This window comes from Trachemys scripta, chromosome 2 (assembly GCF_013100865.1).
Source record: "Trachemys scripta elegans isolate TJP31775 chromosome 2, CAS_Tse_1.0, whole genome shotgun sequence".
Lineage (NCBI taxonomy): Eukaryota > Metazoa > Chordata > Testudines > Emydidae > Trachemys > Trachemys scripta.
The window spans coordinates 154,589,693-154,607,050 of NC_048299.1; positions in this window are offsets into that span (position 1 = coordinate 154,589,693).

A 17,358-nucleotide genomic window follows, 5' to 3' on the forward strand; every position below is an offset into this window, starting at 1 on the left:
TGCCCTTTGTAAGTTCCAGCAATTTACGCCAATCAGTTTCATTTTGGATACCACTGTACTTTCCCCTTCCTAATGGTAAATAATGGCCTCTAATTGCATACACAGCTATCTTGCTGCTTGGGCATCTTAAATTAACTTTTCCTTGAAGCTTCATTTCCATGGATTTGAAAACTAGAGGGGAAAATAACAGGGCCAAGTGTCTGTGTTTCATTTGGTGCCTCAGTTCTACCACGGCATCCTCAGCAAGGATAGCTCAGCTTGGAAGAAGGCTTATAATTATTACTGCACTAGTGTCTAAATGCCCCAACTGAGATGACAGCCCCATTGTGCAAGGCGCAATGCACACACATAGCAAAAGGCAGTAGTGTGGACAAGACTTGAGACTACCCAGAACTCCTACATTTCCCAGATGTGGAACCAGCAGCAGTGCTAACAGCAAGCATTCAAAAATCATGGGACTGGCTAAAACATGTGATTTTTTTTAAATAATAACTGTCGAGTGCTTTTTATTTGTCATCTGGTTTCGGGGGCTTTAAGTTACACTTGTGTCACATTTTCCAGGGTGTGTCTGTAACTACGAGGGCTAGAAACTTGCTTTTTTAAAAACTGAATGCGGAGATTCTCCAATAATAACATGATTCCAGGAGCTAGGGCTTTAAGAAACACACTAAATACTGTGAGACTCACAATAAAATCATGAGCTGGCAACACTAGACCAGGGTCCTCTGATTCCTTCTGGCGTGATGGGATTCTTTGTCTGCCTGGGCTCTGTGAATGAACAGCCCTGTCTTGTCCCAGTGCAGCAGCACCCAAAACGTACTCTGTGAACAGCAGCTGATGCTGGGTGCAACTGGAGAATTCAGAGGATCACCCTTCACATCGCAACGCATGACTCTGCGAACGCAGATCAGAACAAAGCCAGGAGGACGGTCTGCTTTGTGTGCTGCTCGGTAGATGTAAAGTTAAAAACCAAAGAACTTTGTTTATCACGAGTTGTCCTTGCATTAACGTGAAGAACGCCACAATTGTCAGAGAAGAGTCTAGGAGGAATCCAACTAGTACAATGTTTAGAATCCAGAGAATAGCCCAACTTCAGATTATCAATTATAGCTTTGAACCTAAGGGTCCTTTCTAATAGCACGAAACCCCTTTGTATAAAGGATCCACAGTCTGGTGACCTACTCACTACCATGCTGCTTCTTTGAGCTTGATTTCATACTAACTAGTTCATTACTGAAGTAGCTCCCTAGAACCCTTGTTTTATTGTGTCATCACACAGCTACTACAAAGGCGAGTGTCAACTGGGTTGTATTCCAGCACACAGAGACCTCTCCCTCACAGTACATATACATGATCTGTATTTTAACATGTAGCTGTCCAGGCTGGTAACATGTTTAGGGAGAGACAGTGATTTTGCACTGGCAAATCAAAGTGATTTGCGTTCTCTGTCTACGTTAGGGTGACCAGATGTCCCAATTTTATAGGGACAGTCCCGATTTTGGGGTCTTTTTCTTATATAGGCTTCTATTACCCCCCACCCCCTGTCCTGATTTTTCACATTAGCTGTCTAGTCACCCTAGTCTACGTTCTGGCCTAAATTTCAAAGCCACTGCAGCTGCATTCTCTCCAAGGTGGCAGCCAGCCACTGCGGATCCAGACACAAGTTGTTTGTTCTGATCAAGTAAAGAGTCTGAAAATCTGTAATTTCCCTGGGTCTTTACCCCCTTTTAATTGTATGCTTGTGGAGGAGAGAGAGCAGTTCATTCCCTCCCCTCGGTAGTTTTTGTTTTCTCATGAACAGATACATATCTGGGATGAAATGCTACCATGCACAAAACCTAGGCCTTACTTAAGTCCCATTTAAGTCATCAAAATAGGATTTAAGTGGTGAACAGTCTTAGGCTCTGCAAAGGCCTAAGTCCCAAACTCCTTCTCCAAGGTGGACAGCTGGTTAACTCAATGCAGAAGCAAAAACCCGATTCATTCCTTAAACTATCCCATCTCTTCAGGGTGCCCCAGTAAGGCTGCAAGAGCACTGCAGCACTTGGGCCGCCCACACATGTCACGTACTCCATGTAGCCACGGGGCAGTAAGGAGTTAAACCAAGTCTCGGAGATATAGAGTGCAAGTCAAATCTTTATCTTGGGATCCAATTACCAATCACAGTCAGAAATGTTTCTAGCTTTTGGAAGTCCCAGGCTACCAGGGTGAGTGAAATGGATGGGGGTTTCCTTTAAACAAAACCAGAACACCCACCACATTCCATCCATTCCGCCCCCCAAAATTGTGCCCCATGTGATAAGATACAGCACGTTACTCAAGGAATCCTACATGGCAGGCCCAATACAGAGCAATTAAGCAAACACACCTTTTGTGGCATGTAAAACCCAGTGCTGGAGGAAATAATAACAAATACTTAGCACTTCTATAGATAAATCTCAAAAGGTGGGTAAATATCATTACTTACTTGATGACAAACTCTTTAAGGCTGGGCCTGCCTTTTCAATATCTATCTGTACAGCGCCTAGCACCATGTGTTCCTGACACAATTGGAGCTTCTAGGTTCTATAGGAATACAAATAATAATATCATTATCCCCATTTTACAGATGGGGAAACTGAGGCACAGAGACTAAATGATCTGCCCAAGGTTGCACAGTAACTCAATAGCAAAGCCATGTATACAGCTTAGGAGTCTGGATTCCCCATACTGCACTCTACCTGCTAGACCGCGTGGTTCAAATTAATGCCTTCCATTGACCTCATCACTGATGCAGGATGTTAGTGACCAGTGGCATTTCCCAACTTTGGAGCTTCTTGAGTGCATCCAGAAATGATTCATCAAATAAATTATTTGGCAATAAAATGGCAAACTTCAACAAGACAGGCATTAGCTGAATATTTAACCAGCTCTACCCAATCTACAGGCTGATCCAAAGTCCACTGAAATCAGTAGGAGTCTTTCCATGAACTTCAATGGGTTTTGCATCAGGCTGTTAGACTGGGGATGCAGTGCAAGTGATTTTCTCTATCATATTTGAGATTTGGAGATGATGAAATTGGAACAGGCCTGATATACGTGCACCTTTTCTGTGCTTGAGGGGCCGACAATCTAGATTTGCATGCAAACCTATGTCTGCCATGATCATGCAGTGGAGCGCAGCTGCTTAAAAAAATTGGGCCATGGTCTCCTACCAGTGCAGGCTTCTTTCTTCAGCGAGTCCTTAAAAACAACCAATCAAAGGTTCAATCTACACTTGTCATCCATCTTAGAAATGTCCAGTGCTACCATAGTCTTTGATCAGCTGTCTCACAAACCAGAATGAAAAGCCTAAAGCAGAGCTGACAGCTTGCTGATATCAGACGGCAGCCCAATAGCCTGCCTGCAAAAACTGCAGGGATCCCCACCAGAGTCTGAGTGTATCCAGAGCCAAAGCTGCCAGTCTCAGCTGCTTCCATATGGCCTGTGATATCCAAAGCGTCCAACTACATCTATACTGAAGAGCACTCTATTTTGTGTTTTCCCTATTGGCCCAGAAAAGGCTCCTGAAAACCAAGGCAAAAGCAGCCCTGTATTACCTAATGCAACACTAGAGTGAGGCACAGTTTGGAGGGAGGCATGTGACAAGCAGCTGTGGCTTCGGAATTCTTTGCTAAGGGACAGGTTTCAGAGTAGCAGCCGCGTTAGTCTGTATCTGCAAAAAGAACAGGAGTACTTGTGGCATCCGAAGAAGTGTGCTGTAGTCCACGAAAGCTTATGCTCTAATAAATTTGTTAGTCTCTAAGGTGCCACAAGTACTCCTGTTCTTTTTGCTAAGGGACAAATGCATTGTTTCTCAGCAATGGGGTTGCACTGGGTGAAAGTCAGGGCAAAATCTGGCTGTAAGACCATAGATTCCAGCCAAGACTCAGCCTGGTCAGTGCAGATTTGTTATTAATTCCCTCATGTGAACAGCAGTGAGAGTGAATCTGGAGTTGTTTTAAAGGAAAAACCTACATATAGATAGATATGGATGATGTAGGTAAAGAGAGGGTATGGAATAGATGCTGTGATATAAAGGTTTACTGGTAAGAAATTGGGATGCTCCATTGCTCTCTCACAGAGACAGAGAGGTAATTTATTATTTGTTGTTGTTATTATTGTGCTGGCATCTGGGAGCCCTAGTCATGGACCCAGACCTAATTGTGCTAGGCGCTGTATGAACACAGAACAAAATATGGTCTCTGCACCAAATGTTTTTTCAATAGAAAATGTTGTTTCCACAAAATTAAAATTTTCTATTCACAGGCGGACACACACACACTCTTCTGCACATTTAATTCTCTAAAATACTGCAGCTCATTGTAATTAGAAATTGACCTTGCTGTCTGAGCACAGGACAGAGAGTCAGGAACCCCTGAGTTTTAATCCCAGCTCTGACATAGACTCTGTCAGTGCCAGGAGTTTCCCAGCTGTAAAATAGGGATAATGGTTCTTAGCTACCTCACTGGAGTGCTGGGAGACTGAAATGGTTAATGGCTGTAAAGCCCTTTGAATATGAAGAATACTGCTGGTAAAATTCACCACTCAAGACCTATTTTGAGCACTTATGTAGGATTTAGATAGTTCAGTGGCCTTGTGTTGATCCCTCTGCACAGGGTGAATTGCACTGTACATTAGCTAAGTGTTATTGTTGCAGCATCTTTCCAATGAGGCGAGGTTTCAATAACAGTTGTAATCAGGGCTAACTTAGCCCCAGGCTCTCCAGCCCCAGGGCAGAGAGCTTCATGACCTCAGCACTTTTTCTAAGAGGAGCCTCCAGGTGAGGGGAAGCAAATAATTCAAATATAAAAGGCAGCCAAAAGCTGCAAGGTGTATGTGTGTTTGTATAGATAGAAAAAACAGATGGTCAGAGGTGGGCAGCCTGACTGTGTGCAGAAGAAAGCTCCCTGCCCAAGAAGCAAGGGAGAGATTGCAAAGGCCTACCTAGAAAGGGGTGTGGAGAAGGACAAACTCCAGGCAGGAGTATTTGGGAAGCAGGCAACCAGACAGGCCCTCAGGGAGGAAGGGACTGTGCTTAGCTGAAACTAGGGTGAAGCCTACATGAGTTTGTTTTCTTTGGCAAGACTTTGAAATACTAGGGGACAGAAAGTGAGCTGGGGTTGTGGTGTGGAGGGCCACTGTACACCTGAAACTAAACATTTGGGATCGCTTAGGGGGATTGTTTGTTTGAAGTACTGTTTGAACTGTGAGCTCTTAAAGGGAGCCTGAAAAGAGGGGATGGCTACAGAGACAAAAGGCTGGGGTGACCTCTGGCCATGAGAGGCAGTAAACAGCCCTATGGCTACAAGCACCAAAACAGCCGCACAGCTTTTCTTGTGGCCCTAGCAAACACTTTCTGAACACTCCATCTTAAACCCCTAACTCTAGCCTGACAAATGTAAAGCAGAGCCCATGGGGAGAACACGAGGAGCAGGGCCGGCTCCTCACCTTAGATAATGGAGCTGTCCTTGCCTCACATACACATCCATGTTAGCTAGGTAGGTTAGACAAAGCTCAGTCTAGGCCACTTGAGCAATCAGTTAGTCTCCAAGGAATGGGAAAATACAGAATGACCTACCTAGGGCTGTCTAATTGACCTACAAAAATACGGTAATTGCTAAGGGCTTGTCTATGCTGGATCCAGCCATTGGTGTCACTGCTCCACTATTTGCACCAAGGCTTGGAACCAGGGTAATCTGTAATAGGGAAAAATGCAGCTTACAGCCGTTTATCCTATCTGCTGTGGGTGGCATGGGTGGAGTTAGACAAGTGGCTGCAACTGGGGCAAATTCCCAGTGTAGACAAGGGCCTATATTACTTCAGTGGCTCTTCATCTTCCTTGGGACTCTGAAGAAATATTGCCTGTCCCCACTGGGCTGTAGAGAGAGGTGTTTTTTATTTTATTTTTTTTTAAATACTAAAAGCCTTGTCTAGAAAATAAATAATCAGAAACCCACTCTCACCACTTCACACTCCCTGCACCTGCCCACAAAGAACCGAGAATGCAGGGATGTTCTGATTAATATCTGCTACGTGGAGGGAAAAACAACAGCCCCTCAAACAGTATTATTAACCCATGGGCTGGCGATAAATCAGCGTGAGAAGGTGACCTCAGCGATGCTGGAGTAATCCTGTGTGTCAGGGTAAATTTATGAGGCCAATTTTATTGGCCTGTATGACCCAGGCTCCTTGGAGATGTCTCAGTAACAAATCCAATCCATATCATTTATTAGCTTTGTACAGTGTCAACCGTAAGCATAGTAGGGATCCCATTAAAACATATTGCTCCCTCTACAAAGGATGGGCACAAATAAGCTATTGGATAATTGTCAGCTGCTGATTAAGAGCTTCCTATTAAGAAATTGCCTTTTGTGGGCTTGCTTTCTAATCCATAAACTAGCTGGGGCTGGGATTGTTGGGTTTGGGTTTTGGTTTTGTGGTTTTTTTGTTTTGCTTGCTTGCTTTTTGCCATCATAAGTTGACTACCAGCTTGAAGGCATTTGCAACTATGCTGGAGGAAAGAGGAAGAGACTGATTAGGACAAGAAAATAAAATAGCTTGGCTCATGGGGACAGCCTGCAGCTGGGACAAGCCCTGCATAGCTTGGTCCTGGGAAGGCTCCATTTCAGCCACATGAGAGCAAGGTTGCATGCACCATGCACCTGCAGCCTCCTGGGTTGAATCTCAGCTGCAGTAATGTGCAGGCTTCTAAGTCCCACCAGTGAGACTCTGGAGTAGCTCCACTGGCTGCAGTTACACCAGTAAGCACCTAGATTTCAGAGTGCTGAGCAGGACAGAACTTCAGAGAGTTCCTACATCACATTTTTTCCCTCTTTACGATCATGCAGTGCCATGACACGGCTCTACAGCCCAACACACCATTGCCCTGTACACCAGCGCAAAGTGCTTCCATCCCAATTTGGTAGTGGTTTAGGTCCTGTTTGCAACACAGCGTGAGGGCGATAGTGATTTGGGCCCCCAGAGCTTGAACAGCCGAACCCTCCTGCAGGAAGGAGGATGTCTTTTGTTGTTGCTTGAACAGGAACTCAAAGTTAGTCCCTGGAACAGCTCCAGCAGCGCAGGAAATTACTTGCAGGAGAGGTGGAATTCTAAGGCCCTGGGACTGTGGGCTGCATTTATGAAAAGCTCCACCCAGGCAACAGCAAGAGTAGACTGTTCTCCAGCTCCATGTTGTGCTTCAAAGCAGGGAGCAGTCACACTTTCAACCGGCACCTCATTCATATTTGATCTCTGCTGGCTAACCAGAGTCTGGTGGAAGCAGTTTAAATCTGTTTGACTGTCCCTGTCATCATAAGGTTTACGGATGGTTAATTTATTCTTTATAGCACAGTCATTGATGGCTGTTAAATCACAAATGAGAGCCAATAAAGGGTGAATTGCAGCTGAAATTACACTGTTTATATGACAGCAGAGTGCTGGCTAAAAGATTCATATGCCGCTGATGAAGTACGTTATAAATTTTAATTACCATAGTTTGTACAAATGACATGTTTGAAATGCTATTGAGTAATGTGACCCTGATAATGAAACTATAAAATAAATCATTAACTTTCTGAATGAGCTTTTTTATTTCCATGCGACATGAAGTAAACTTTCCAATTTATTCCGGTACAGCCTTCTTTAAAAAAAAAATGTTACCAGCCATCTCCTCTGCTGACACCCACAATGGGATAGGGATGGAAGGAAACCTGTTAGAAAGGACAAGAGAAGAATGGGCAGACAAGCCAAAGCCTCAAAAGTTTCAATCTTGTTAATATCAGACAAATAGTTCCTCCTCCAGACACATCCAGGTTAGCAAGGGGGGGAGTGACAGAGAAGGATGGGGACTCTGAATCTGTACTGAAGATCCATAAAATCTCTTTTTCCCTTTTTTTCTCAAATAGAGAAGGGAGAAAATCTTTGTTACAGCCAGGACATAATTATAACTCACTGCTTGTCTATAGGCTTTGAAGACTAAATCATTAAAGGCTCCTGCAGGGAGGCTCTCTGCATCTGCCTTAGATCTTTGAAGCAGGAGTCAAGGTGCCTAGTGGGCAAATGTTTCAAAAAGAAACAGGGATAATTCTTCTGGACATGAAGTCAAGGACTAAACAGTCTTTCTATAGCGCCAGCAAAGGATTTCCTTGGGGCTATCCCAGTTGAGGCGTGTATACTGGACAAGAAGTACTGTGCACCTTCCCCCATTCCCTCCAAAAATCAACAAGGTTAATAATAGGCTAAGAAATTCTCTGTAATGAGACAGATTATACCCTACCCAGGCCAGGGAATAATATTTATTTATTTGTATTATGGTTATATGTAAGAGTCCCAGATCCCCATTGTGCTAGGTGCTGTACAAACAGAGAACAAAAAGATGGTCCGTGCCCCAAGGAACATCCAAGATAAATAGACTAGATGAGCGGACAATCTAGGAGGCTAGATAATCTAGATAATCTAGTAGGTGTTTGCATCTAGCTATTATGATCCTAGTACTGAACATTTGATCTGAAAGGATCTCAGTGAATCGTATGAACTATTGGATCCTATAGTCTGTGCTTAGGCAAAAACACCCATGAATTTCAGTAGGAATTTTGCCTGAGTAAGATCTGCAGGATCTTTGTCTACATAGAGAGAGGAATTGCTTTAGTCATTGCTGAAACGCAGCTACTGGGGTGACCGCTGTTGGACAGTGCACTGCAATATACCCCAGGAAATGAAGAAGAGCATAAGAACATAAGAGCTGCCATACTGGGTCAGACCATGGTCCACCTTACCTGGTATCATGTCTCCTACAGTGGCCCATGCCAGAGCTTCAATGAGAGTGTACAGAACAGATCGATTATGGAGGGTAACCAGCTGAAATATGGTGCTGTGTTCAATTGAAATTGAGTATCCACATAGGCATGTATTGCTCCTCAATGTTGGGTGAGCAGAATACTTACAAGTATTTAAGTCATAAACAATAATACTCAGAAGAGCAGTGGTCATAAGTCATGCACAAGATCTGTATCAAACTTCAGGACATGGTGTCTTACATCTAAAGGACCAGATAGGAACTCAAGAAGAGCCAAAGTCAGAGCAGCAGAACCAGGCTCAGGGCCCAATATTGCATGGTGGGACTTGGCACCTTGGAGAATCAGGTCTTATTGAGTGTCACCCTACTCCTGATTCAAGCCCACTGTCACTCACAGAGGAACGTGACTCGGGGAAGGGGGATTTCAAAGGGAATTTAGGTACCCATCTCCTATTGAAAGGCAATGGAAGTTGGGCACCGAATTCCCCTTTGTATCTTTGAACTTCTCACTCTCAATGCTCCATTCACTGAGCTCAGGCTGAACCTGGCCAGGTTGTCTTCTGCTTTACAGCAGCAAATGCAGACTGTAATGTATGGTTAAACAGCTGCTATCTTCCATCGCAGAGGTGCATGCACTTCAGTGGTCGGCTCTGCATATGTCAAGTCAGCAGAATGCTTTGTGATCCTTCAAGATGAAAGCCACTATACAGGTGGTAAATACAGAGCTGGTCAAAACTTTTCACTTTTTTTGTTTGACATTTCAAAATTTTTGAAATTATGAAAATTACAATGTTTTGGAAAATAATAGTCAAAACACTGAAATTATTTTGGAAAAAATTATTTTGCCTTCTTTGCGAAACAAATCTGCATTTTTCAATCAGCTCTAGTAAGATATCATTACTAATCCACTACTACTTATTGTACTATCATATCGTTATCGCCTTAAGTAAAGGGATAAGCAATATAAAAAAAGATGAGTACATCTTAGTTCCTTTCCGGACACTGCACAAATCAGAGCAGAGACTGCAGAAAAGGGGCAAAGCTTTCCAGATTTTAAAGACAAGTGACCTGGTTCCTAATGCTCAATGCTTTCAATGGTAATAGGCACAAAGGACTGAGGTAGAGGAAAAACTCATGCTTCGGGGCATAAACTGATGGTTGTTGGGATCAGGAAGGAATCATCCACACCCATGTGCAAGATTCCACAATTGGTCATTACATATGAGGAGTTTCACCTCTAAAACACCGGGGTGAAATCCTGGCCCTATTAATGTCAGTGGGAGTTGTGCCATTGATGTCAACACCATCGAAGTATCTAAGTGCTGACAGCTCTCCCTTCTCTCTGTTCCATTTATCATTGGGCTCTTTCTCTCTTAATCTTTGCCCACAGTCACGCCTTAGCAGAGCATGAACCCAACAATATTCAGACTCCAGCCAGCCTCCCACACAGGTGATGTTCCAGTGGGTTCTGAATCAGGCAAAGTGAGTTGGCCTGTCCTCATAGCTAATATATTAGCAGAGCCCTCCACCTGGCAACTGGACAATGACTCTGAGCTAGAACCCCCATAGTTTCTCGACATCAAGGCTGTGTCTTGAGCATGAAGGTTTCCCAAGTGGATAGGGACCATTCAGAGTCCGTCTCAGCTGTGAGTCATCCATTGTAGTATGACCTGCAAATGATGTGACCAATGCCTCATCCCTTGCAGTGAAGGTCTTGAGTTGTTGTTGTTTTTTTCAAGATGTTTTGAATTGGATGGTATTTTAACACCTGTTTTCTGTCTTATCAGCCAGAGCAAAAACATTTCCAGGCAGGCTGCTCATGCCGCCCTACTTACCATTAAAAGAAAGGACCACATTATTGCTGTTATAAACCATTGATTAAGGTTTATAATAGCAATAATCCCCTCGAAATTCATTGTTACTGCAGTTAATGACCAGTTTATTAGAGCGTTAACCATCCTTGGCAATGGACTGAGTCGTTTAATGCTGGTAACGACCAATTTCTCAAGGGTTATTGCTTAAATAACAATCCTTTGTTAGATATATGCTCAACCACCAGATACTGCTCCAGCTGGAACCTTCTTCTCTGAAATAATTGTTATTTATTTCTTCCAAGTTTTGCCACCATGTCTCAAAGTTTCAGGTCCAAAGGGTTGCTTAGTACAAGAAACGATCTGAGAAACTGAAAACTTAGACTGGACTATGCACTAAGAAACAAACTGTAGAGAATAAACCAGCACTCATTGAGTGAGCATCAAGTGCAGGAGATGGAACTTTTGAGGTGTTTCTAATTCTGACGCCTCTGATTCTACAAATGTCAGTGATGTGCCATTCTGAATGGAGATAAGACAAATGCAGAACCTCAAATCCAGCCTCTCTCACGTTCCACTGGACTAGGGGCAGATTCAGATCTATGTTTATGGATTATTGTACCAGGCCTCCTGCAAAAATTGAAAAGGCCTATTTGAATCAAATCCACATTAACAGGCCTCTTTAATTTTTGAAGATGACTATTTTCCAGTTTGGTTAGTAGCCAAAAATCACATGAATGGCAGCTCCAAATGACAGACATCTCACGAGAACAGCTGAGCGCTCAAGATTTCAGTTTCAAGAAACTGAAATCACAAGAGAATAGCTGCGTGATTTCAGCAGCACCAGATTTATGGCCAAATCCTAGCTGTGATTTAGTCTCAGATCCAAACTTTTGCCTGAATCTAATCTAGGGAAGAAGAGTAGTCTCATGTCTAGTGCACCGAACTAAGATTCAAGAGATCTGAATTGTATTCCCAGTTCAGCCACAGGCCTCTTGGGTGACCTTGGGCAAGTTACTTCCCCTCTTTATGCCTCTGTTTCCTCATCTGTAGGATGGGGATAACAATACTGACCTTCTTTGTAAAGGGCTTTGAGATCTACTGCTGAAAAGTGCTATCTAAGAACTGGGTATTATAGATCCAGAACCCACAAATTCTTGTCAGCCCAGGGGCAAAATTTTGAAGGTAACTAAGGCTTTAAAATGCTGAGCAGAGCAAGGCTAAGTCTGAAGTGACCCAGGCACTTAGGATCCTACGTCTCAAGAAAGTCAAGGAGCCACATGCTTCTAAGTGCCTGAATTTCTTCTAAAAATGATACTTAGGCTCCTAAATCACAGAGGTGTTTCTGAAAATATTATATGCCTAGTTTTGAAAATTCATGGATCCAGTAAGGAGCTAGTTGCTTCTGTGATCACGGTCTGTCTGCACATAGGGAAAGTGAAGGAGGATGTTGCCCTGGGCTCATAGATGCAGTGCAAGCAACCCAGAAAAGACATAAGAGCCTTTTCCCCACTTTTATTTTTATTAATACGAGCTGAATGTTTCATCACATTAACTATTTCCCATCATTTCACGTTAGCATCATCCTTTTAACGGTGTTCATTTTGCCTGACATGATATGAAAGGTACAGACATGATTACACTTTAATTGTGTCATATTAGCTAAAATAAATACTAAACCAGTATAGGGCTAACACCACATGATGGCAAATCACTGACATATTAGAAAGCCAAGGAGCCTGCCCCTTGTAGCCAAACAATAAATTCCGCCCTTTTCTAGAAATGGGAGGTGGAGGTGGGGGGGATTCCCTTCCGTTCTTTTCTTTGATTTCTTTCCACCTTCCCTTTTAAAGGCAGCTTATTGGCTGGATTGACAACTGTGGGAAAGTCGGGCCTTTAACCAGAGATTCCCCAACACTAATTCTCAACTGGAAGGAGCCCTCTGTGGGGTAAAAGAAGAGTTGAGTCTCCACGATCCATTCAATCCTTTGCCTCTCCGCCAAGGCTGCCGGTTAGGATGCTGTCCCTTCTCCACCACAATCCAATTCTCCACCCAGAGGACAGCTGGCAGCAGGAAGTAGGAGTAAGATTTTTCTGCCCATTCTTTAGCCAGCCAGGAGGCTTGAGGTGGGAGGGTGGAGAGGCCAGCTTCTCCTGCTCACCAATCCCCAACAAATCATGGCTTTTGGGAAAAGTATAAAAACAAAACTTTTTTTGAATTCGTTTCATGAAACGTAATTACCGTTTTTAAGTCAGCGTTGAGGCCAGCCCAGCTTGCCAGCTCTTTGTGGTGGTTATTATTGCCAAGAGGCCTTCAAACAGGCTGAAGATAAGGATAGCAAAGGGTTGATGTTTAAACCAAACTACCAGCCTGTTCAGCTGTTTTACCCTTCCCTGTACACTATGCAACATCTCCAGTACAATGAGGCCAGATCTGTTCTCGTCCCTGTCGTGATTACTGTAGGGATTTGTGCACGTGTCTATGTTGTTTTAGAGATAATGTGAGTGGAGTGTCACGTGTCACAGGATAATGGTCTCCTGCTCATGGCATTTATCGAAAAATGAGACCAGAGGGAATGTGCGCCAGGGAACCAAGGTGTTGATTCGATGACGACTATTTCATGATAAAATTTAACAGAAATAAAAACGAATCAATCACAAAATGGTTTGTTCATAGAAGTACCCAGCCAAGAAATGCAACAGTTTAACTGAAAGATCTGGAGCAAACTGGAAGGGGAAATCCCCAGCCCCATTTACCATCAAACCTTTTCTTTAGGTATCATCAGCATTGCGGTGTCAGAACAAACTCTCTTGTTGGCTGATCATAAGAACGGCCATACTGGGTCAGGCCAATGGTCCATCTAGCCCAATATCCTGTCTTCTGACAGAGGCCAATGCCAGATGCTTCAAAGGAAATTAACAGAGCGGGTAATCATCAAGTGATCCATCCTGTCGTCTAGTTCCAGCATCTGGCAGTCAGAGGCTTAGGGACACACAGCATGGGGTTGCATCCCTTACTATCTTGACTAATAGCCATTGATGGATCTATCATCCAGGAACTTACCTAATTCTTTTTTGAACCCAGTTATACTTTTGGCCTTCACAACATCCTCTGGCAACGAGTTCCACAGGTTGACCGTGTGTTGGGTGAAGAAGTACTTCCTTTTGTTTGTCTTAAACCTGCTGCCTATTAATTTCAATTGGGGGACTTCTGGTTTTTGTGTTTTGGGAAGGAGTAAATAACACTTCCTTATTCATTTTTTCCACACCATTCATGATTTTATAGACCTTTATCACATCCCCCTCAATCATCTCTTCCAAGATGAACAGTCCCAATCATTTAAATCTCTCCTCATATGGAAGCTGTTCTGTACCCTGAATCATTTTATTGCCCTTCTCTGTACCTTTTCCATTTCTAATATAGTTTTTTAAAGATAGGATGACCAAAACTGCATGCAATATTCAGGGAGTAGGTATATCATGGATTTATACAGTGGCATTACAATCATACATGGTGGGCATGATATTCTTGCACCTTGTTGTTTGAGTCATGTAGAGTGTGATACAGCATGGCCAGAGGGCAGCAGGAGAGGGTTAGAAGGGAACCTTATTCCCTGTAGAGGGAAGAAAGTTTGCTATAGATTAATTAGAGCACCTGAAGCCAGTCACCTGATAAAAAAACCCTGCTTCAATCAGACAGGGGAAGGAGTTGGAGTAGAGAGGATTGATGTTGGAGCAGGGAGCAGTTTGGAGGGAAGCAGAGGAAAGTTTGGAGAAGTGCTGTGGTGGGCTAAGAAGACCAAGACCCTAGGTAAAGGGACACCTGGCTTGTGCAGAGGGAGGGCAGGAAGCCCCTCACAAGCTGAAGGGCAGGAGAGGGAAGTAGCCCAGAGAAAGGAACCACTAGTTCAAGTGGTTTACCACTATCCCTAGGATCCCTGGGCTGGGACCCGGAGTAGAGGGCGGGCCCAGGTCCCTCCCTCTCCACTCCACTCCACTCCACTCCCCTCCTCTAGTACACTAGTGGGGCAGTTAATATCCCAGTTCAGGGGCAAGAAACGGCACCCTGAACCCCCCCACACAACAAGAGAAAGCGCGAGATCCATCATAGTAGTGCCAGCAATTTGCCACAAGAGATAGACATGAACGAGGTACTGGAATAGCTACTGTAGGAAACAATCCTTTAATTGCTACAGGCCACATTCAGTGGAAATCCAGAGGAACCAAAGAACATATGGAACTATCAGACTCGATCAAATCAGTGCCCAACATATTGTCTCTGACTTTGGCCAATACCAGATGCCTCAGAGGAAGATGGAAGAAACTCCATAATGGCTGATAATGGATTTGCACCACTGTTCCTAGGGGTGGGATTTGAACCTATAATCTGGACCCTTTCCGGATTCCAGCTGATTTCTCCGCTGCTCTCCTAAATTCTCCCTGTTCTTGGTACAGATGATTGACAGGCTGACAATGGTTTCTACACTCACCCTGCCCATTTCTCCTCCTCTCTACATTTCTATTTCCCTCATATTGAGCTTTTAAATGGGTTTAAGATGCACCTTTGGACACCAAGTGAGTCCTTTCAGGGCTGGAGCGCTTTGTAAATCACTCAGCAGTTTGTGGACACACTAGTAAACCACTGGGGATTACTGGAGGGCTGCAGCCCTGTCTACATTGGGAAGAGACGAAGATACTGAGCTCCAAGCATCTATGGCAGCAGTTGGAGATTATTGAGCTGCTTTGGCTTTCAGTTAATGGAATCCCAAACTGAAGGGCTCTTTAAGGGGGAAAAGACTATGAAGCTGAAATGGGCCATCTTGATCCAGCAAATAGCATGAGTGAAAACCCCAGTTCTATCTGTTAATTAAAAGCATTTTTCACCCCAAAACCTATAAAATGCTGATTTGCAGCCAAGCACACAGTGTAGATGGTTATCCAATGCCCTACATCACCTGTCAGGTCTGTGCCTTCCCTGTCCTAAAAGAGAAAACAAGGTCAGCAAAAATCAGTGGAAAGTGCTCTTGCCTCTCACATCTCTTGCTGAGAAATGCTTCTTTCCAGCTATTTAGTGGGGATTTAGTCATGCTTAGTTTCTCCACATGCTTCTGTAGTTATTCTCAACTTTTTCTAGACTGGACCCCCTTTGCCAGAACAGGATCCCTGACCCCACTCTCAGATTGTCAGGACCCTCCCCCTCCCATTTAGCAATATGCTTGTTCTGAATCCAGTTTGCCCAGGGGCTCCAGTGAAGTCAGTTGAAATGTAGCAGTGGCTGTGAGAAGAGAACCAGGTTTCATAGAGTTTAAGGCCAAGAGGGACCATTAGATCATCTAGTCTGACCTCCTGTTTAGCACAGGTTGATCGGTTTCACTAGGTTATCCTTGCCTTGAGACCAATAACTTGGGTTAAACTGAAACATTCCAGTCCTCAGGAGACTAAACTGTTGTGTGCCACAGGCAGAGAACAGGAGCAGCCTAGGTGCCACCAATGCCCCAGGCCTCTCCGAGTGGTGGTGAACTGATTAAATGAAATATACCCAGATGGTCTCAGCAGGTGACCCACACCCCATGCCACAGAGGAAGGCAAAAAATCTCCAAGGCCCCTGCCAATCTGATCTGGGGGGAGATTCCTTCCCAACGCCAAATCTGGCCATCGGTGTGACCCTGAGCATGTGAGACACACCAGCCAAGCAGCTAAAGAAAGAGGATTCTCTGTCCCACCTCAAAGAACTGGGTCATGCTCCCACCCCGGCGTCACCAGCTGTGGCTAGTCTCCACTGCTTTGGAGGAAGATGGGGGGAAAACAACCCAGAATATACCCCAGGGTCCCAGCTGTCAAACAGTGTTCTTTACTAATAACTAAAGAGGAGGTTTTCAAAAATATAGACGGGAATTAAGAACATAACTCCCATTGACTTTCCATGGGGATTGGGTGCCCTACTGCCCTAGGTGGTTTTGAAAACTACTACCTAATCTCAATTGCCCCTGTAACTAATGGTCACAACCGATGTTGTTGGAGTTTCTGCCCTAGATATTTCTCAGTGCCCCAGAATGCTGTAGACAACCGTGCTGAGGTATGATGGTAACATGACTTCTTCATTGGCCTATGCCTCCAGCAGGATGGGGCCTGGATAAATGTCTCCCCTGGGTTCATTACTAATTGAGATCATTGGTCAAGCTCCTGAGTGTGCAGTACAACCCAGCCAACATGGGGCTAACTGAATGACACAGAGGCCATGTCTACATTTAAACTGCAGCTGCACTGCTATAGTATTTCAGAGTAGACACCACCTGCACCAATGGGAGGGGAAGGTAAGTCACCTCCCAAGAAGCAGCAGCTAGGTCAACAGAAGAATCCTTCCATTAACCTAGCACTGTCTGCACCGAAGGTTAGGTCGGCATAGCTACATCTCTCAGGGGTGTGGATGTAGCCCTGAGAGACGTTGCTATGCCTAGGTAAGTTCCCAGTGTAGACCAGCCCAGACACACAGACACACTCACAAGATAGCCATTGCATGTACACACCACATGTTTAATACAGTGGCATAGGTACTCGAACTAGGGGTGCAGAGTGGGTGCTGCAACACCCACTGGCTTGAAGTGGTCACAGGGTTTACAGTTTGGTTCAATTATCAGAGTGGTAGCCGTGTTAGTCTGTATCCACAAAAACAACGAGGAGTCCAGTGGCACCTTAAAGACTAACAAATGTATTTGGGCATAAGCTTTTGTG